This window comes from Callithrix jacchus, chromosome 2 (genome assembly GCF_049354715.1).
Source record: "Callithrix jacchus isolate 240 chromosome 2, calJac240_pri, whole genome shotgun sequence".
Classification (NCBI taxonomy): Eukaryota; Metazoa; Chordata; class Mammalia; order Primates; family Cebidae; genus Callithrix; species Callithrix jacchus.
The window spans coordinates 81,742,524-81,766,073 of NC_133503.1; the positions used below are offsets into that span (position 1 = coordinate 81,742,524).

General features: G+C 38.1%; 1 long non-coding RNA gene across 2 annotated transcripts in view; it reads left to right on the forward strand.

The window, feature by feature from the left end:
- LOC144581567 (uncharacterized) overlaps window positions 1-23,550 on the forward strand; it is a 59,231-nt gene that overhangs the window by 13,998 nt on the left and 21,683 nt on the right. For both annotated transcript variants that reach the window (XR_013532535.1, XR_013532536.1), the window contains exon 4: window positions 10,167-10,394. This is a non-coding gene — a long non-coding RNA (uncharacterized LOC144581567). The remainder of the gene's footprint in view (window positions 1-10,166; window positions 10,395-23,550) is intronic.

The window sequence follows — 23,550 nt, forward strand, 5'->3', positions numbered from 1 at the left end:
TCTCTTTATTGTTCTCCCTGTTTCTGACTTTAACCCTCTACCAATCACCCCCAGCACCACAGCTAAAGTGACCTTGTTAAAACAGAAGTTAGATCAGGTTTCTCTCTTGCTCTAGCCCCCATGTCCTCCCATCTTAGAGTCAAAATCTTCACAATGCCTCTGTTTTAAGTCTTGTTCTCCAGAAAATAGACTCTGAGATGGAGATCTGTAGGTAGGAGGTTTATTGGGTTTGCTCTTGGGAACAACACTTGTAAGGAAGTGAGGAAAGCAGAATTGGGCAGAAGGACCAGTAGACTATGGTATAGTTACAATAGACCCTCAAAGCTGGCCTGAATTGAGGCAAGGGAACTCAACTCTTTTTTTTTTTTTTTTTTAAAGAAAGAGAAAAAGAAAGCGGGGAGAGAGAACAGGAGTCTTGCTCTATATTGCCCAGGCTGGAATGCAATCTAAAAGTTGGTATTAAAAACCTCTTTTATGCCGATAATTGTGCTTAACAGCAGAGACAGGAAGGACTAAGGAAAGAAAATGACAAATAAACAGCCAACCAATATTTTATTTAAATCTGCGAAATGCTATGCAAATGCTAAAGAGTGATTTGCTTCCATTTATGTGGTCACTTCCAAAATAGGTGTAATGTAGTACTGAAAAAAATGTATGTTCTATGGACCTGGGGTGAAGAATTCTATAAATATTCACTGAGTTTACTTGTTCCAGGTCTGAGTTCAAATCATAGATGTCCCTGTTAATTTTCTATCTCATTGATCCGTCGAATATTAACAATGTGGTGTCAAAGTCTCCCGCTATTATTGTGCAGGAGTCCAAGTCTCTTTATAAGTCATTGAAAACCTGTCTTATGTATCTGGGTGCTCCTATATTGAGTACATATATGTTTATGATCATTGACTCCTATTGTTGCATTGATCCTTTTATCATCATGTAATGTCCTTCTTTGTTTCCTTTAGTCTCTGTTACTATTAAAGTCTATTCTGTCAGAGACGAAAGTTACAACTCCTGTTTTTTTGGGTTTTTGTTTTCTCTTTATTTGATTGGTGAGTCTTCCTCCAATCTTTTGTTTTGAGTCTTTGTGTGTCCTTACTTATGAGATAGATCTGGATACAGCGTGCCAATGTGTTTTAACTTTTTATTCAGTTTGCGTGTCTGTGTCTTTGATTGGGGCATTTAATCCATTTTAGGATTAATATTGATATTTGTGAGTTTAATATTGTCATTTAATGCTGGCTGACTATTTTGCCCATTAGTTGATATAGATTCTTCATTATGGTAAGTTTTTGGGATGACTGATACTGGTTGTTCCTTTCTGTGTGTAGTGCTTCTTTCAGAAGCTCCTGTAAAGCAGGCCTGGTGGTGATGAAATCCCTGAGTGCCTGCTTGTTCATGAAAAATTTTATTTTTCCTTCATTTATAAAGCTCAGTTTGGCTGGATATGAGATTCTGGGTTGAAAATTCTTTTCTTTGATGGTATTGAATATTGACCCCCACTCTCCTCTAGTTTGTAGGGTTTCTGCTGAGAGATCTGCTGTAAGTCTGATAGGCTTCCCTTTATGGGTAACCTGACCTTTCTCTCTAGCTGCCCTTAGAATTTTCTCCTTTATTTCAACCCTGGAGAATCTAGCAATTATATGTCTTGGGGTTGCTGTACTTAAGGAGTATCTTTGTGGTGTTCTCTGTATTGCCTGGAGTTGAGTATTGTCCTGCCTTATTAGGTTAGGAAAGTTTTCCTGAATAACATCCTGAAGAATATTTTCCAGCTTGGATTCATTCTTTTCATGACATTCAGGTACACCTATCAAACGTAAATTAGGTCTTTTTACATAGTCCCATATTTCTTGGAGACTTTGCTCATTCCTTTTTACTTTTTCTTCTCTAATCTTGTCTTCTCGTTTCATTTCATTAAGTTGGTCTTCGACCTCTGATATCCTTTCTTCTGCTTGATCCATTCGAGTGTTAAAACCTGTGCATACTTCACAGAGTTCTCATATTGTATTCTTCAGTTCCATTAATTCATTTATATTCCTTTCTAAATTGTCTATTCTCGTTAGGATTTCGTCAAACCTTTTTTCAAGGTTCTTAGTTTCTTTACATTGGGCTAGAACATGTTCTTTTAACTCACAGAAGTTTCTTATTATCCACCTTCTGAAGCCTAATTCTGTTATTGGAATGTACTCGTTCTCCATCAGGCCTTGTTCCCTTGTTGATGAGGAACTGTGATCCTCTGTAGAGGGAGAGACATTCTGATTTTGGGTTTTCTCAGCCTTTTTACGCTGGTTTCTTCCCATCATTGTAAATTTATCCAACTGTTGTCTTTGTAATTACCTACTTTCAAATTAGGTCTCTGAGTGGACGTCCAATTTATTAATTCCCAGCACCAGAATCTGAGCAACCCACTGCGCCAGGCCAAAACAGTGGCGTTAAGACTGATGGTGCTCTTCTGCCCGGGAATCTCTGGTCTGGCTTTTTTCCTGAGTCCGTAATAGGTGACTCTGCCTTCCCAGAGCTCCAAACGTCAGTCAGAAGGGGAACCAGTCCCGTTTACTCTGCACCAAGAGCCGCCGCACCAAGGCGCCGGCAAAACTGTCACGTCAGCCACAGAGTCGCACTGGCAACCTGTGGGGCTCCTCTGCTGAAAATCTTCTGGTCCATGAGCGACAAAAATTCGTCTGAAAGTGTGGCGTCCTCTCGTTCTCTGCACTTTCACTGGGAGCTACAATCCCGAGCTGTTAGCGATCAGCCATCTTGGATCTCTCTTTCCTTTTTTTTTTTGTAAATTTATTTATTTTACTTTAGGTGCATAGTATATCTGGCATTTCTCCCCATGTTATCCTTCCCCACCTTCCCCTCTCACCCCACCCTCCACTGTCTGTCTCCTACCCCATCTCCAACTGCCCCCAGTGTGTGATTTCCTCTCCCTCCGTCCCTCAAGGACAGTCTTCAGATGTGGTCTGCTCCTGGGATAGAGCATAAGCTTGGGAATGAAGTTCTTTTCTGTTGAGGGCAATTTCAGATGAGAAACTGAGCTAGGAGCCATCTACAGCCAACAACCATTTGCCTCTTGGTTTTATCTTCTGCTCTCTTCTTTTCTTTTTTTTGAGACGGAGTTTCGCTCTTGTTACCCAGGCTGGAGTGCAATGGCACGATCTCGGCTCACCGCAACCTCCGCCTCCTGGGTTCAGGCAATTCTCCTGCCTCAGCCTCCTGAGTAGCTGGGATTACAGGCACGAGCCACTGTGGCCAGCTAATTTTTTGTATTTTTAGTAGAGACGGGGTTTCACCATGTTGACCAGGATGGTCTGATCTCTTGACCGCGTGATCCACCCGCCTCGGCCTCCCAAAGTGCTGGGATTACAGGCATGAGCCACCGCGCCTGGCCCTGCTCTCTTCTTACTCTATACTTCAGATACTTTAGTCCCCTTGCTTTTCTTCAAATATGCCAGACTCACTTTTACCTTAGAGCCCTTGCAATTTCCTCTGCCTGGAATGTGGGCCTTGCTGCATGATATCCTCAAATTTCATCATCTCAATGAGCCTTCTTATTCAGTTGTTGTAGCCCAACACCCCTTTCCCAATACAGCTGATCCCCCTTACCATGCTCTACCTTTTCTTTTTTAATACCACTTTTCACCTTCTAATAGCCTATGTAATCTATTTATTCATTATGTTTATTATCTGATATGTCTTTCTCCCACTAGAATATAAACTTCTTAATCTTTTCCTATTTTGTTCACTGATATATCTTAAGCACGAAGAGGTATCCTCATGCATAGTAATTCTCATAATGAATATATTTTAATCAAAAGTTTTATAACTCAGTAGAGGATTTTTATTTTCCACTTGGAAATTATCTTTTCTAAGTAGGAATTTCTTTTTAACATCAGAGTCTTCTGAATATGAATTTATTAAGTCACTTAATACATTTTCCCAAACCACAGAGTTGCCCAAACACAGCTCTCAGTTGAAGCAGGCTTATCTCTCAGATTATAATAATTACCTCACTCCTGCTATAAAAGTAAAGGAAGGGAGGAGGAGCTGCACATAACAAATTAATTAATCAAGGCTTTAATTTTTCTTTAAACCCAGGGAATTCATGTCAGCCTGCCTTGTTATTTACCTAACTACCCTCCAGGATATTAATATTATATCCTGCAATTTACAGCCTTTAAATGGCCATGATGTGTTTATACAGGTGAAGAGCAGGTGCTCTGGCAGAGTCTTTTCTTACATTTCTTATACATTAATTTACCTTGGAGTCTTCACACTCTGGAATGTTACTGACCTGAAAACAACAGAAGGTTATTTTACTAACTGCAGTGCTTTGAATACACTAAGAAAAATACAGTTATGTTTATATGGTATAATGCAATAAACAAGGGAATTGGAGCCCTTGGCAAGATTCTGGTTACCCAGCCCTGCTCAGCCACCCCATTACCCTTTGGGCTGGCTGACCCATCAGCTGGGGAAGCTTTGCTAGATTAGATGATGTCATAGGAAGTGAATTCTAACCAATTGGTGGGCGAAACCAATCCTCCATGACAAACATGATTTTACAACTTCAAATTGCTTTCTTCACCAAATAGCCTCACAGATATCTCTCCTAAAACAAACACTCTCTACTCTCAGTGTCAAGTCAACAATTCCTTGAATCTTTAAATAAACACTTAAATATGTAGGAAAGTTCTTAACCCCTTCTATTGGATTTTTCTATTGACACTCAGCCCACCTTATAAACTTTTCTATCCCTCCTTACAGTGCAGAGGCTGGAAGCCTGAGAAGTGTATTTCTGTGACATCCTAGCCAGCAGAGGTCTTGATGTATGTTTTTGTCTCCATCTTAAAGAGAAATTCGCATGATATTTGAAAGGCAGCAGCGAGGCAGAAATCATTTCTCTTCTTTCTGTGGCAGCAGTAGAAGGCATAGCATGGGCCTCCCAAATGTGAGTTTCTGTAGTGGCTTCTACACCCCCTGCCATTCCACCCACCTTGGGGACAAAGTACCACAAGATAAGCAGGAGCTTCCTGCAAGCTCCTGACTCTGGGAGACAGAGGTTCACTAACTTTCTGCGGTGCTGCACCTGAAAGTTAGTGATAGACCCCTGACTCACTTCAGCCCTTGATTCTTTTAACACTTGACGCATTGTAGTAAATCCTCTACTTGAAACACCTGGAATGCTTTTTATATTCTTGTCTGATCCCTTCCTATAAAACAGGCGTACAAATTTTTCTTTTTTATGTAAGACAGGCAATAAACATATACTTTAACTTTCATTTTGTGGTAGCAGCTATGTTAGTACTGCTAAGCTTTTTCCTATTTACCAGGATGTAATAAATGGCTAGCACAGGGCTTGTCTGCCCATGCCTCAACAGATTTTCATTCTTTCAATTTCCTATTAAACTACCAACAAGCACGATGATTTTTGCTTCAGTTATTTCTTAGCCAAGGGTAAATTAAAGAATATCAGGCTTATAATTTTCTATTACTGTTATTATCCAAAACCACCCCAGAAAATGAAGAAAATATGGATCCCTAGAGAAAAAGCAAGGGCTTTCCTAGGAAAAATGGCAAATAAATTTAGAGAATCAAACAGAAATTATTCACTACCATCTAACTACCTGAACATAAAAGCCATCTTTATCTCATACATTACACCAAAACAAATTTCAGAGATAAAAGATTTAAGTGTTAAAGTAAATGACCCATAGGAACACTTGAAGACAATCTCAGTGACTACTTTTAAAACTCTTGCTTGAGAAAACATTTTCTAAGTATGACACCAAAGGTAAAACACATTTTTTAAAAAACATATTTTTAGATCTTTTCATTGATTTTAGAAGTTTCAAAATATATCTAAATTTAAAATAATACAATAGTTTCCACCACCTAGATTTCACAATTATGCCATAGTTTGTTTACCATCTATTTGTATTATATCATTCTAAAGCAAATTTAATATATGAAGATATTTTAGTTCTAAATGCTTCAGCGAGGGTCTCCAAAAAATTGAAACATACTCTTGCAAAACCGCATACCTTTATCACACTCAGCAAAATTGACAGTAACTCTATCATATTGTCTAACATCTATTAGTCCATTTTCAGGTTTCTTCATTAAAACAAAAATTTTTCACAAAATTGTTTCCGTTCAGATCAGGATCAATCATTACATCTGGTTGTTAGTTCTTTTAAGTAAGTATTTGTAAATCTAGAGCAATATTCTCTACACCTACTTTCTTTTCCCCATGATACTGACTTTTATAAGATCTCAGATCAGTTTGGGTTTCTTTGTAGAAAATACCACATTCTGGGATGATTTTGTTTCATGGTGTTATTTAACATGACTTAAGATTGTTAGATTTCATTCTGAAAAAAAGAATTGAGATAGGCATCCAGAGCTGTCCAGCGGAATTTTCTACGATGATGGAATGCTCTATATCTATGCTGTTCATTATAGTCACATGGTAATTCAGCACTTAAAGTATAGCTAGTGTGACCAAATAAATTAATTTTAATTAGTTTAAATTCTAAACTTAAATATTACCTGTGGCTAATGACCGCTGAATCATTTGTGTTTCATAAAAGTGAATATAAAGTACCTATATGCTACCTATACATAAGTAGGTATTTGATAAATATTACTTCTTCAGCCTTCCAAATATAGTTTAAGTAAAGCATGCTATCAAATACACTATTATATAGATTCAAATGAAGCTGTGTGTGTGACTTTATTATACAATTAAGACCCTTTCAAAAGCAGAGAAGTAAAGGCCATCTGTTTACTTCAGGAATCTCCATGATCAACACCAATTGCTGTACTTGTTTTATTATCCACATGAAAATATCTCCTAAGTAGTACAGTTATTCTGCAGTCTGTATCTTTAACATATATACATAAGACTTAAGAGTTAGAACTCAAGAGGGCCAAGACAGCCAATTAGAAGCAACTGCAGGGCATGGCACTCACAGAGAAGCATAAAAGGGGAGAGTGAATTCAGCACCTTCAACTGAAATATCCAGGTACACACATTGGGACTGATCAGGGACACAACCTTACCCATAGAGAATGAAGAAAAGCAGCATGGGGCAATGGCCCACCTAGGAGCAACACTGAGCCAAGGGAACCCCCACCCCTAATCAAGGGAAGCAGTGAGTGAATACACCACACTGGGAAACCACACTTCTCCCACAGATCTTTGTAACCCTCACTCAGATCAGGAGACCCCTTGTGAGCTCATGTCATCAGAGCCTTGGTTCCAACACACAGAGCTGTGTAGAGTCTTGGCAGAGCAGCTGCTCAGGCACCCACAGACTTGGGAGCTTTACATACTTCAGCCCTAGGATCCCCAACAAAGGTGGCTGCAACTCAGGCAAGGAGGGATGTCCATACATACCCCTAGGAAGGGGGCCTAGAGATTGCCCTCTCTCACCACTCCTATTTTGGTAGTTCTGGCAAGGGCAATCAGGCAAAAGAAAGAAACAAAGGGTATTCCAATAGGAAGAGAAGAAGTCAAACTATTTCTGTTTGCAGATGACATAATCCTATACCTAGAAAACCCTATTGTCTCAGCTTAAAGGCTTCTTAAGCTGATAAGCAACCTCAGCAAAGTCTTAGGATACAAAATCAGTGTGCAAAAATTGCTAGCATGCCTATGGACCAACAGTAGGCAAGCTGAGAGCCAAATCATGAATGAACTCCCCTTCACAATTGCCACAAAAAGAATAAAATACCAAGGAATACAGCTAACAAGAGAAATGAAGGACCTCTTCAAGGAGAACTACAAACCACACTCAAGAAAATCAGAAAGGACACAAACAAATGGAAAAACATCCCATGCTCATGGATAGGAAGAATCAATATTGTGAAAATGGCCCTACTTTCCAAAGTAATTTACAGATTCAATTCTACTCCCATTGACATTCTTCACAGAATTGGGAAAACTATTTTAAAATTAGTATAGAACCAAAAAAGAGCCCGAATAGCCAAGGCAATCCCAAGCAAAAAGAGCGAAGGTGGAGGCATCATGCTACAGGGTTACAGCAACCAAAACAACATAGTATTGGTACAAGAACAGGCACATAGATCAATGGAACAGAACAGAGAACCCAAAAATAAGATGGCACACCTACAACCATCTCATCTTCAACAAACCTGACAAAAACAAGTGATGGGGAAAGGATTCCCTACTTAGTAAATGGTGCTGTGAGAACTGGCTAGCCATATGCGGAAAACTGAAACTGGACTTCCTCATTACACCATATACAAAAACCAATTCAAGAGGGATTCAAGACTGTAATGTAAAATCCAAAACTATAAAAACCCCAGAAGAAAACCTAGGCAATACCATTCAGGACATAGGCACAAAGATTTCATGACAAAGACCCCTAAAGCAATTGCAACAAAAGCAAGAATTGACAAGTGGGATTTAATTAAGCTCAAGAGCTATTCACAGGAAAAGAATCTATCAATAATGTATTTTTCCATTCTCATGCTGCTATAAAGAAATGCCTGAGACTGGGTAATTTATAAAAGAAAGAGTTTTAATTGACTCACAGTTCCACAGGGCTGGGAAGGCCTCAGGAAACTTACAACCATGGCAGAAGGGGAAGCAAACACATCCTTTTCATGTGGCAGCAAGAAGGAGAACTGCCAAGCAAAGGGGAAAGACCCCTTATAAAAAACATCAGATCTCATAAGAACTCACTCGACTGCCCCCATGGTGCGATTACCTCCCACCAGGTCCCTCCCACAACACATGGGGATTATAAGAACTATAATACAACAGGAGATTTGGGTGAGGACACAACCAAACCATATCAAACAGAGTAAACAAAGAATCTACATAATGGGAGAAAATGTTTGTAATCTGTGCATCTGACAAGGGTCTAATATCCAGCATCTATAAGGAGCTTAAACAAATTTATGGCCTGGCGTGGTGGCTCAAGCCTGTAATCCCAGCACTTTGGGAGGCCAAGGCAGGTGGATCACAAAGTCAAGAGATCGAGACCATCCTGGTCAACATGGTGAAACCCCGTCTCTACTAAAAATACAAAAAATCAGCTGGGCACGGTGGCGTGTGCCTGTAATCCCAGCTACTCGGGAGGCTGAGGCTGAAGAATTGCCTGAACCCAGGAGGCGGAGGTTGCGGTGAGCCAAGATCGCACCATTGCACTCCAGCCTGGGTAACAAGAGTGAAACTCCATCTCAGAAAAAAAAAAAATTTATAAGTAAAAACCAACAACCCCATTAAAAAGTGGGCAAAGGACATGAATAGCCACTTCTCAAAAGAAGACATACATGTGGCCAAACAAACACACGAAAAGAAAGCTCAACATCACTGATCATTGGAGAAATGCAAATTAAAATCACAATGAGATATCATCTTGCACCAGTCAGAATGGCTATTATTAAAAAGTCAAGAAACAGGTGTTGGTGAGGTTATGGAGAGAAAGGAACACTTTTACACTGTTGGTGGGAGTGTAAATTAGTTCAACCATTGTGGAAGATAGTGTGGCGACTCCTTGAAGACCTACAGGCAAAAATACCATTTGACCCAGCAATCTCATTGCTGGGTATATATCCAAAGGAACATAAATCATCTACTAAAAAGACACATGCACATATGTTTATTGTAGCACTATTCAAAAAAGGAAAAACATGGAATCAACCATCAATGATAGACTGAATAAAGAAAATATGTGGTACACATACACCATGGAATACTATGCAGCCATAAAAAGAAATGATACCGTGTTCTTTTGCAGGGACATGGATGGAGCTGGAGGCCATTGTCCTTAGCAAACTAATGCAGGAAAAGATAACCAAATACCACGTGTTCTCACTTATAAGTGGGAGCTAAATTATGAGAACACATGGGCACATGGCGGGGTAACAACACAATCTGGGTCCTGTCAGCGGGCTGGGGCGGGACAAGAGAGAGGATCAGGAATAATAGCTAATGCATGCTGGACTTAATACCTGGGTAATGGGATGATCTGTGCAGCAAACCACCATGGCATACATTTATCTATGTAACAAACCTGCACGTCCTGCACATGTACCCCTGAACTTAAAAGTCGGAAATTTAAAAAATAGTTAGAATTCACATTTTCTGAAGCAGATATCCCTTTGTGTTTACTTTTCTTTCAAATTGTTTTTAGCATGTATTTGGATTACTTAGAGCAAGCCAGGACAATGAGATTCAATACTGAAACTTTAATTCAAACTTGGAAAGAGGATCTCTTTTCCATGGGATTGAAGCTGGAGCTCCTGAGAAGCTGCCTGATGGAGAGTGCAACACAGAGCAAAGCAGACCTGAGACATAGAGAGGAGGAATTCCACTTTAACCTGTAGATCCAACCATGCCTGCAGCTGCGCTTGTTCACTGGGTAAGATTATCTCTATACTTTTCAGTTTTATGATCCAATAAATTCCTTGTTTTTCTTCAGTTGATTTGTATTGGTTTCTGTCTTTCTCACTGGAAAGAGTGCTATCAAAAGTACCTAGAATTTGAAATCAGACAAACTAGATTCTATTATATCTTGGATACAGTTTCCACCTCTAGAGATAATAATTCCCTCTTCTTCAGCCTGTTAAGAGGATTAAATGAGATGGTATGTCCTGCACGTTAGAGATACTCTGAATATGCTGGTTTTCTTTTTGAATTTGAGTTATAGTGATACCACGTCCTTGAGTTTTCACATAGTGTTTTCCTTTTTTGTAGTTCATTAAAAAGTACTTCATTTACAACCATATGTAATGTGAGGTCATCTGGGCCTAAACTGAAAAGGGAGAGGGGCAATTTACACAACTGGAAATGGGAAGTTTCTCACCTACTTTCATAAGAGAATCAGTTTGGTTAGGAATACTATTTGTCTTTGGATCATACAGATCCAAAACAGTGGCTGTGAATTTGTGTTGCTCTTCCCACAATCTATTCCTTTTTAATTCCTGCCGTAATGTAATGGGAATTGCATTGTGCAGGCTCTGGACACATGATGCAGTTCCTTTTGTCTTCTTAAATGCAACCATGTGTGGAATCTCCATTATTGTCACTGAAGATTTACTTACCTTTTACAATCATCCTGGATATAAGTACCTTGGTAATCAAACAGAATATAATTAACTAATCATTTGCAGGATTACCTAGCCTAAAAACCAACACAGTAAAATATAGTAAGCATGTTTATGTCTGTTCAAATCCCTGTATTAATAAAGGTGATCAGATTATACAATTCGAATGCATTTTTAAGAAAATATTCTGGCATAGAGGATTAGAAATATGTTTAAGCTAAATTTAGAATTCAGGCAAAGCAATCCTACAGCTTACTTTCCACTATTTTTTCCCTTCAACTAAGCTCTTAAGCTGAATAAATTAAAGTCTCCCAAGATGTTTAAACAGTTTAGTCTATATTAGTGTGCTATGGTTCATTATAAAATACAACTGTAAAACCATTGCTAAATTAACCTCTGATACCTTCTTAGTCATAACTGGAAATCTCTAGCAAAGGCATAATGGACCTGCTTATCTATTAATTTTAGCTTCTTATCCATAATTGTTTATCACCCCCCAAGAATCCCCCTTCCTTCACCAAATCTTATTCCTGTCTCTGACACACTGTATAACCTTCATGAATCCATCTTCCCAATCTGTCAGGCAAAGGCCGCTTTCTATTGTCTAATACTCAGTCTAAAATAATCTTGTACCTTGAAGATTTTCTTTCCTTCTTTTAAAAGCTTATCATAGTATGTTCCAAATTGTTTTGAATTAAGAAAAGCAAAGCAATATACCTTTAAAGGTAGACAACACCTCGTATGCTCATACGCATATATTTCTTAAAGAAGCAGAACTTCTTTGTCATTACTTTTTTATCATAATATGGCTATTATTGTTACTTCCAACAAGTACTATAATAATTTGCCCCACCACCCACCCATCTAATCTCTATTTCCACCCATATATGGCAGGATAAAACTTCAAAGTATTAGTTAATAATAAACTTTTCCTCATCCTACCAAGACCCTCCTTTCAGGCAGTTTTATATAAGGATCCAAGCTAAGAAAAGAAAGAGATAGAGATAGAGAACAAAAGCATGTAAGGCAGAAATAGCTGGAAAGAGCCCACAGTTTTTCTTAGACTCAATTTTAGAATTCTCTGGACCAGGGAGAAGGAAGAACAGAGATGAGAGAAATAAAATAGAGTGAGCTGGGATCCCACATTCTGTATCCATCCCAAGATCTGGGGGTGATAAAGTGACCCTTGATAAGTTTAGAATCTTTGAACAAAATGAGGCATGTGGCCTGCTTTCTGTCTAGAAACCCAAGAGATGGCAACCCCCACAGAAGCCTGATGTTTATCATAACTGTGTGCTAAATACTGTGGGTTGGCCCCCACCCTTGTAAACTCTCTCTTTTATCACATGGCTAGACGTCTGGAAACTACTTTTTCCAATCTCCTTTTCTCATTCCAGACTTGCCATTGGAAAGGACTTGCACGAGATTAAAGGGAAGTGCTGGGATGGCTGGATAGCCACATGCAAAAAATGAAGTTCGACCTCTACCTTACATCATACACAAAAATTAACTCAAAATGAATCTAAGACCTAATTGTACCTACTAATCTGTAAAATTCTTAGAAGACAGAATAAAGAGTAAATCTTCATGATTTCAGATTTTGCAATAGATATTTAGATATGATACCCCAAGCACAAGCAGCAAAAAAATTAGATTATTAGACTTCATCAAAATTAAAAACTCTCATATAGCAAAGGGCATTAAGAAAAAGTGGAAAGACAGCTATGATATAAGAGAAAATATTTGCAAATTATATATCTGACAAGGTGCTTATGTCTAGAACACACAAAGAACTATTATAGCTCAGTAGCAAAAAGACAAATGATCCAATTAAAAACTAGGTAAAGCATCTGAACAGACATTTCTCCAAAAAAGATATACTAATGGCTAAGAAGCACAAGAAAAAATGTTCAACATTATTAAACATTAGGGAAATGCAAATCAAAAACACAATGGCATATCACTTCATGGCCAGTAAGAAGGCAATAATAAAAATTAAAAAAAAAACAGATAACAGCTGTCAGTGACAATATGGCGAAATTGGAACCTTCATATATTGCTGGTGGGAATGTAAATGGATGGCTGCTTTGGAAATCAGCATAGCAATTCCTCAGAAGGTTAGAGGTACCATATGAACCAGCAATTCCACTCCAAAGTAAATACTCAACATATATAACTCCACACAAAACCTTGTATGCAAATGGTCATAGCGACATTATTTACAATAGCCAATAAGTAGAAATATTCCAAATGTTCATTAACTAATGAATGAATACATAAAATGTCTGTTGATACTATGGAATATATTTGGTAATCAGACCATATGAAATATGAACGCATATTACAACAAGAATGAATGAACAATAACACTGAGAACATTATGTTAAGTGAAAGTATCCATTACAAATGGCCACTTATTTTAAGATTCTATTTACATAAAATGTCCAGATTAGGAAAATCTATAGAGACAAAAAGCAGATTACTGATTGCCCAGGACCAGAGAGTAAGGTATAAGGCAACTGGGATTGAGGGGTGATGTCAGGTAATGAAATGTTCTAAAATTTATTGTGGTGATAGATTCTCAACTCTGTGAATACACTAATGGCATTGAATTATATACTTTAAATGATTGGATTGTATGGTATATAAATTATATCTCAATAAATCTGCTTATTAAAAAATGAAAGGGAAGAAGGAAGGCAGAGGCACATCTTCTCCTAGCTTTAGCTTGGGAGCACAGTGCCCTAAAGGAATGGCACTACAGTTCCTGCACTCTACTGAGCTGCACTTCAGTTCCTGTTCCTACTACTGTAGGAGCTACAGGAACAAACAAGCATAGTTTCAGAGGAGCGAGGAATTGTGCAGTTGTGGTTTCCTGCAGCAGCAGTAGCATCTTCCTGAAGTTCCTAAGCTCTGACTAACATCATCTTATCCCCTTCCTTTTGTCTCTTTTATCCCTTCCAATAATTTTGTCACTTAACTCCCTTTATTAAAATCCAATCTGCTTGAAATGCCTAGAGCGGTTTGTTTTCCTAACTAAATTCTTCTGATCGATAGTACTGCCCAGAGAATATCCTTTCTCCTTGTTCTCTTCCTAACACATTTGAAATTTTGTCCAGATATTCATCTCTCCACTACATAGCCAAGTACCACAGGAGACAATCAGTGACAGAGTGACCTCAGCTTCAGCGTTCAGCCTGATTTTTATCTAAGAGTAATCCCATTTATCTTTCTAAGAATTGGTTCAGAAATGGTCATCCAACCTAGTTATGCCAATGAGACATGAAGGGGGGTTTCCCAGAAACTTCTGGGAACAGTCTTCATTCTTAAGTATGAATCATAAGAAACTAACTAGATATAAAAGAGAAATCCCTATTTTCTACTTACAGCTATCATACAACCAAGACAGGAGTCTTCTTAAGAACAAAGGCGAGAGTACAGAGACAGTGTAGAGAAACACAGAGAACCTGGGTGTTTAATTGCATTATTGAACTGTTGGATCAACACAGCCTGAAACCCACCTTACCTCTTGAATTCTTATTTATTTGTTTATTTGTTTGTTTGTTTGTTTTTGAGGCCGAGACTTGCACTGTTGACCAGGCTGGAGTGCAGTGGCATGATCTTGGCTTACTGAAACCTCTTCCTCCCAGGTTGAAGTTATTCTCTTGCCTCAGCTGCCTGAGTAGCTGAGATTACAGGCATGCACCACAAGGACTGGCTAATTTTTGTATTTTTAGTAGAGACAGGGTTTTGTCATGTTGGCCAAGCTGGTCTTGAACTCCTGACCTCAGGTGATCCACCTTCCTCAGCCTCCCAAAATGCTGGGATTATAGGCATCAGCCACTGGGCCCAACCACCTCTTGAATTCTTATAAGTATAAGCTAGTTGCACTCAGGTAGCTTGAGATAAGTTTCTTGTTATTCACAACTGGAAACATTTTAACTGATACCCTGAAATACCATGATATGGCAGTCTCTCTAGGCAGAGAAGGCTTGAGACAACTCCCCAGATTCCCATGGCTCCAGATGGAACAAGACATTATCCAAAAGTTACCCCTAAAAGCTGAGCAATTTAGCTGAGAGGGGGCTGGTAGACCTGGAGGGGCCTTGCAGCCGTGATTAGGGGACACAGCAGTATAAGCCACACAAAACCAGAAACATTGTAGGAATGTGGACATTATAGTGGAAATCGCAAGAGTAGGATAATGACAACCAGGAACCAGATAATTCCTAGATCACAGCAAATTCCACATAGGACAGATGATGTCCTGAGACCACACTGTCCCCATTTGACATTTCAGTGCAACTCAAGGACCCATCATCCCTCAGACCTTGGAAGAATGAAGAATGGACTCTGTTAATTTTCTACCACCAAATAGAATGGAAGCTCAAAATAGAGATGGTTAGATCATGGAAAAATGAAAGTTATAGACTGAGAAGATCATAACGCTAGAAGTATACATCCTAATTATGCAGAACTAGTTCTTTGGCCTGCGAGTGGCAGAGGCAGCATGATTATTTTGATCATCTTGAGCATCCCCTCCCCCATTCTGTGTTTACCAATCCTGCATCAAGGAGGATCACAATCAGCCTCACTGTATCCTCCTCTGCTGCCTATTCTCATCTGGAATTGTTTAAATTTCAAGCTCAGATCATCTCACAAATGCAAATTATATTGTGATGGACTCTTGGACAAGCCAAGATCAGAAGTCTTGCTATAGAACTGTGACCCCCTAAGCCATTCCAATGACCCTCACCACCATTGTCGCCTTGATCAAAAGGTGGATATATAACCAGGTGTCTTAGTCTGTTTTATGTTACTATAAGAGACTACCATAGACTGGGTAATTTATAGTGAACAGAAATTTATTTCTCAAAGTTCTGGAGACTTGGAAGTTTAAGATCAAGGAGCTGCCTTCTTGTTAATTCACACATGACAAAAATATATCACATGGCAGAAGGACAAAAAGAGGTCAGGAGAGAGCAAGAGAGAACAAATCCATTACTGAAATTACAGTGTTAGTTCATTCATTAGGATGGAACACTCATAACCTAAATACCTATTAGAGGCCCCATCTTCCAGTACCATCACAATGGCAATTACATTTCAGCATAAGTTTTGGAAGGAACAACCATTCAACCCGTAGCACTAGATAAAGGAAACTCAGAGAAATGTCTATAAATTTTGTCCTGCAATCCTATTTTTTCCTTATGCTTCTTTCAAAGTAACATTTTTCCAAATTTGAAGCAGAAAAATAAAAATTAGATAATTACTAATGGATAATATTCAGATTCAAAATTGGTCTAACTGGTAACATGAAAATACTTACAACTCTGTTCTCTAATTAATTTTGTAGAATTTAAGTGGTACAGTGCTTGAAGCCACTACTACCATCACATAATTCGGTTATTTTCTTCATCCTCATTTGTATTCCAAACCCTTAAAACCAGTCTCCTGGCCAGGCGCGGTGGCTCAAGCCTGTAATCCCAGCACTTTGGGAGGCCGAGGCGGGTGGATCACGAGGTCAAGAGATCGAGACCATCCTGGTCAACATGGTGAAACCCCGTCTCTACTAAAAATACAAAAAATTAGCTGGGCATGGTGGCGCGTACCTGTAATCCCAGCTACTCAGGAGGCTGAGGCAGGAGAATTGCCTGAACCCTTGAGACAGAGGTTGCGGTGAGCCGAGATCGCGCCATTGCACTCCAGCCTGGGTAACAAGAGCGAAACTCTGTCTCAAAAAAAAAAAAAAGTCTCCTTCTCTCAATGTTGTCATAGATTAATTATCCCAAAGAAAGAATGACTGATGCTAACATAAAAGTCATTTGGTCTCAATTCTGAGATTAGAAAAATTTTTTCATGCTTTTATTCCAGCAGGAAGAGAATTTGCTATCCACAACTGGAAAATTAAAGCTAAGTGTCAGATGGATGGGTCTCCATCTCATTCATATTATCACCCATCTATTTAAACTATTTAAACCCATGGACTTGCAGTAAATAGTTTCATTACTATATTAAAGATATTCTTTAGTTGAGCATTTGATAGTAAATGTTACTCAAATAGTAGAAACAAATCTTAATTTTTAATAAATGTAAAAAATAAGTCTGTTTACTCTTTGTGACAGCTCTTACAACTTTACAAATGTATAAGTAATATTTAGCAATTATGTTCATATCTATTTCTAAGAAATCTAAGCTACAGTTTTTTTGTATCTTGTCTCCAAAAAGTTGAGTTTCTGCAGAGATCAGTTTGCTAAGGACAAAGCTTATTTTTAACATTTGAAAGTGTTGGCGTGCAGAAAATAATACCCCAAACTATGGCACTCAGGACCTTCTAAGACTGTCACGGGCATGTCTTTAACTTGGCAAAATAAATGTCTAAATTGATTGAGATTTTTCTCAGATGCTTTCTGGTTTACAAAGGTAACCCTTTTTATTTGCCTTGCTGAGGCACAAAAAGCAGTACCACAAAATACAGCATGTTGGCATGCGGAGTGCTTTGAATTAAAGAAAATTGAAAAGCCTGAGAAATAAACCTCAGAACCAATCTCTCCCTGACCTTCCCCCAAAACCCCTGTCTGGGATTCTCTTTCCTTCCCAAAGAACCAGGAGGGATTATCTCTGGAACTTCCTTATTTGACTAAGAAAGCTTTTTTTTTTTTTTAATCAAAAGACTTACCCCTAGGAATCTCTCATCAAATAGCCAGGAAAGATTAACCACTGCAGAAGAGTCATTCTCACAGAGAAGGCTGGGAGTCATTCCTACACAGAGACAGACTTTTCATCTATTCTGGAGAGTAACTCCAGAGATTAACTGGGAGACTCTATCTGCATAAGACAACCTTTGTTCACAATGAAGTTCTGCCTCTCACCTTGCAGCCACTTCCTCCAGAGCTCACAGGAACTTTGCCCAACACCATTGTTCTTGGTACTCATTCATTTCCCCTGCAAATCATTTATTTCTATACCCTACTCCTCATCTCCATTTCCCCTATGAAGAGGAGTATATAACCAACTGGATCTCATTGGGTTAGGGTAATCACTGTCCTATGATTTCCCCCAGGGCACATTAAATAAATTTTGTATGCCTTTTTCTCTAATTAATCCTCCTTTCCAATTTTATTTTCAGTGAGTCTTCAGAGGGTGAAGGGGAAACTTTCCCTCTTCTACCCTACAAAGGTTTATTTTTAATATTTTTATAAAACTTTGACTTGCAATTAGACCATGTGATATGGGTTAGTATGGTTAAAGAAGAAATTATTCATGACGCTTGTTAAAGGTGGTAAAGCAGACTTTATTCAAAGCAGGGGAGGCCTTAGCAATAGGTATAGAGACCACTGTAACAGGGTCTCACAGTGAGGAAGAGAGATCAAACTCAACTCTGACTTCAACAAGAACAAGTGGGGATTTATAACCATGGAGCAGCGTTGGGGACAGGGACGATCAATGGAAGGAAAATTACTAAGAGAAAACATCAATGATAAAGGATATCCTTGAGGAAACATTAATAATAAACATTAGGGATAATAATTAAGAGGAAACATCAAGGACTATCTACTTTGGTCAAATGACTATCATTAAAAAAATGTATGTTAACTTAAAATTATAAATGAAGTTTGTCATCACAGGTTGTTTTTACTCACCAAGCTGATGAGAATTAATGCATTGGGTGTCACTTGATCAAGCTCAAATTATTCCAATCTGTGTAAATAGAATGGAGAAAAAAATTATTAACATTAACAGTTCTTAACATTTAAAAACATAGCTTATGAAGATGTATTTAAAGAAACAGATCTAACAGATTAATTTTAAAACACAATACCAGGTACAGTTTTAACTTACAGGCACAGATGGCTGCAGAGGCTTCCAGGCTTTGGTTAGGGCAGTCATGGGAGCACAGATTTCCCAGAGGATACCAGTGATTGGTTTGAGCTGGGAGAGGCAGAAGCAACAGCAGTTTTCTCTAGCACCTGTTGGGACAGTGGCAGTAGCATTTCCTCCCTAGGTCAGTTCTGTGGCACAGTTCCCTGCAATCTACTAAATAAAGTGCTCCCCACAAACAAGGGTGTAAACCATGAGAGAGGAAGACATGGAATCTAGCAAATGGGAGCTCCAACATCAAACAAAGACGTTGTGTTCCCAGGAAGACAATAAAAGGAATGTCCTGAAACACAGCAGGACAGTGAGTCTAGAAAGAGACAAATCCACTGTGGAGTGGAAGGATGGATTCAAAATACATATGTTCAAGAACTAGAGTTCTTAAATTTTCCTTAAGTGCTTGAATGTATTACGAGGTTCTTACTTTCATTCTTACTCTCTACTCCCTTTTAGCTCTGTCCATTGTGTTAAAACCACCTCTGCAAAGTTTGTGACTGAGAGAAATATAGCATGGCTAAATTCATCTTGCTTCTAGCCTCATAGGCTGGCTGTCCTCATTCATTCCTGGGTGTAGGCCAAGGAAGGATGATAATAGTCCCTTTCTAAAACTGTCCCCTTCCTTGTCTGGGGACTGAAATTTCCTTTGTAAGACTAATGAAAGTCCATGAGATTAGGATTATAAGAAGGGCCTGATTTTTGCTAAAATGTAGGCATAGTTAAATGATAACCAGTCATCGTTCCCTAGCTTACTTTTCTTTTTTTTTTAAAGAAAGGAGAGAAAGAAAGAAAGGGAAAAAAAGGAATGAAAGAGAGAAAGACAGAGGAAGTAAAAGAGGGAGAGAGAACAGAAATGTTGTTTTATTCTGAAAATGGGTATTGAAAACCTCTTTTATGCCAATAATTGTGCTTAATAATGGCCGATCAATATTTCATTTAAACCTATGAGTAGGTGTGATGTGATACTGATAAGAATGTATATTTTGTGTATTTAATGTGAGGAGTTCTACAAATGTTTATTAAGTTTACTTGTTCCAGATCTGAGTTCAAGTCTTGGATATCCTTATTAATTTTCTGTCTCATTGATCTATTTAATATTGATGTTGAAGTCTCCCATTATTATTGTGTGGGAGTCTAGGGAGTCTAAGTCTCTTTATAGGTCTTTTGTATCTGGGTGCTCCTGTATTGGGTGTGTATATATTTAGGATCATTAGCTCTTCTTGTTGCATTGATTATTTTACTATTATATCTTTGTTGCTTTAAAATCTATTTTATCAAAGGTGAGAATTGCAACTCCTGCTTTTTATTTATTTATTTATTTTTGCTCTCCATCTGGTTGGTAAATTTCTCCATCCCTTTGTTTTGAGTCTCTGTGTATCCTTGCATGTGAAATGGGTCTGGATGCAGCATACCGTTGGGTTTTGGCTGTATCTTTTAATTAAGGGATTTAGTCTATTTAAGTTTAAGATTACTGCCATTTGATGTTAGCTGGCTGTTTTGACCATTCGTTGATGTAAATTCCTCATTATGTTGATGCTCTATACTTTTTGGTATATTTTTGGAAAGGCTAATACTGGTTGTTCCTTTCTATGTGTAATGCTTCTTTCAGAAGCTCTTGTAAAGCAGGCCTGGTGGTAATAAAATCTCTGAGTACTTGCTTGTTCATAAAAAAATTTATTTTTCCTTCAGTTGTGAAGCTTAGTTTGGCTGGATATGAAATTCTGGGCTGAAAGTTCTTTTCTTTAAGGATGTTGAATATTGGCCCCCACTCTCTTCTGGCTTGTAGGGTTTCTGCTGAGAGATCTGCTGTAAGTCTGATAGGCTTCCCTTTGTGGATAACCTGACCTTTTTCTCTGGCTGCCCTTAGTATTTTCTCCTTCATTTCAACCCTGGTGAATCTAATGATTATGTGCCTTGGGGTTTATGTGCCCTAGCTTACTTTTCTATAATTCCTTACTGCTCAGGTGTCATGTGGCCAGAAGTCACAACATTTGTGACTTCCTCAATTGCTCCTATAGATAACATCACTGTTGTAAAACCTAAGTCTTTTGAGATGATTTTCAGACTTTTGGATTCTGGCAACCAACTGACTCCACCTGGACCTGTGACTCATGATTCAACCGGTCCTGCAGCCCCCACCCAGATGCTGACTCAGTGTACAAGGACTGTCTTCCACATTCCTATGATTTCATCCCCAAACAGCCAACAGCACTCATTCCCTGAACCCCTGACCACTGAATTATCCATACAACCCATAGCCTCTGAGTTCTCAATGAGGATAATTTGAGTAATAAATTCCCATTTTCTGCTTGGCTAGCTCTACGTTAATTAAACTCTTTCTCTACTGCAATACCACTGTCTCAGTGAGTTGGTTTTATCTGTGCAGGGGTCAAAAAGAACTTACCGGGTGATTACAATATTAATATCAATAACAAAGCAATTTTTTTTGTCTGTGCAAGATGGAGTCTCACTCTGTTGCCCAGGCTGGAGTGCAGTGGCACGATCCCAGCTCACTGCACCCGCCACCTCCTGGATTCAAGAGATTCTCCTGCCTCAGCCTCCCAAGTAGCTGGGATTACAGGTGCATGTCACCATGCCCAGCTAATTTTTGTATTTTTAGTAGAGACAGGGTTTCACCATGTTGGCCAGGCTGGTCTTGAACATCTGACCTTAGGTAACCTGCCTGTCTCAGCCACCCAAAGTACTAGGATTACAGGCATGAGCCACCATGCCTGGCCACAAAGCAACTTTTTAGAAAATGAAATAATTATTAGCTTTTCTAGAAAAGCTTTGTCTCTTTTAACCTATGAAAAGGATTAGTATTTGTCTTTAAAAATCACTTTTGCATTTTTTTAGAAGAAACAGTGTGTCATTTCCATTATGACAGGAAATTGTGGAACATTGTAAGACTCACCTGTGAATGATATTTATATAGACATTCTAATTTTAACATTGTATATAAATAGAACCAAAGAAGATGAAATGACTGTGCATTTACGTGGTGTGTATTCAAGTTGGAGGAGGGAGACTGGTTGGGGTTAGAGGAGTGAATAAAGAAACTAAATCCTATCTTCAATAGTAGGAAGTCAATAGATAATATTCAAAACTGAAAGAGAAAAACAAAACTTAAGTAGCAGAAAAATCTGCTTATTTGAAAATATGGATGCAAATACCAGTAAAAACTGCTTAAACTGTTGGAAATTTCTTACTTTGGAAATGGGAATTAGAAGCTAAAAAGTGCAAAGCCGTAGATGGCTGTTAAAAGCTAGCAGAACTCAGCATATTTAAAGTGAATATGTATGACTATAACAAAAATAAAGATTAAAGTTTGAAATAAGAACCATTTTTCAATTCTTTCTCAAATTACATTATTGTTTTTTGTTAGAATTGCACTGAGATTATAGAAAGATAATTTAGGGAGAACTGACATCTTTCTGAGTATTTTCCTCTAGAAATATGGTGGAGACTTCTTTTCCATTCTCAAAACGAGTTTATTGTTTTTTGTTATAAGTCTTGTGAGTTTTTTCCTGTTATTTGTGCCTGGGCCTTCTATGTTACTTTTGCTATTACAATGACATCCTTTTGCATTATATACATTCTAGTGTACAGGAAAGCTCTATATTCTTCTTGTAACTTGCCACATTACCAAATGCCTACCTCTATCTCCTAATACTTTTTCAACTGATTATCTCATTTTCAAGGTAGAGAATCATATAAACATACAAATAATTATAATTGTGTATTATAATATTCCTTTCCAATATATATGACATTTCTTTTATATAGCCTATTGGTTAGTACTTATTGAATACAGCTCTACTAATGGGAATAATTGATTGTATTGCTTCCAACTTGAATAGGAATACTCCTGGTTTTCCCTAACATGAATATTGTCTTCTATTTTTATCAGATAGAAGCTTGATTGTCTATTTATTTCATATCTAGGACTTCCCCTATCTAAACACTCCTTCATACTTTATCATATTTGTATTTGTCTTTATACCAGAATTTAGAATAATCCCTGGCTCAATAAAATTTTTTTAAACAAATAGGTCCATAGGTGGAAAAGTCACCTCTAGACAATCACATGCTTTGTCTCTTTTAACCTATAAATACTATTAATATTTGTCAAAGTATTAAATCTCTTTTGCATTTTTGGAAGAAACAGTACTTCATTATTAACTGGATTTCCTGGCACTTCATTTGAAATGCTTCTATCTGTGCTTCTGAACATGAATTGTAAGTGTTATGTTACCCCTCTGTTATCTTTGTCAGATTTGGTTTCAGGATTTTGCTAGCCATATTAAACGAATTAAAATGCTTCATGTCTTTGTGTTGAAACAGTTCTAAAGTCATAGGAATTCAATAGTAAGAGCAATTGTCAAGAACGTAACCTGCCTCCTGGTCTTTGAGTTCTTCAGTAGCTATTCTTCTATTATGTTTCGTTGTCCTTTATTATACAAGATGCGCGTAAGTGGAATTTCATCATAGAAAGTTAAAACTATACCTAATTGAAAAGACTAAAAATGTAATGTCTCACCCCATCCCACCCATCTCCAGAATTTAGTACTTTTATTTCATTATTTTTCCTGTGTC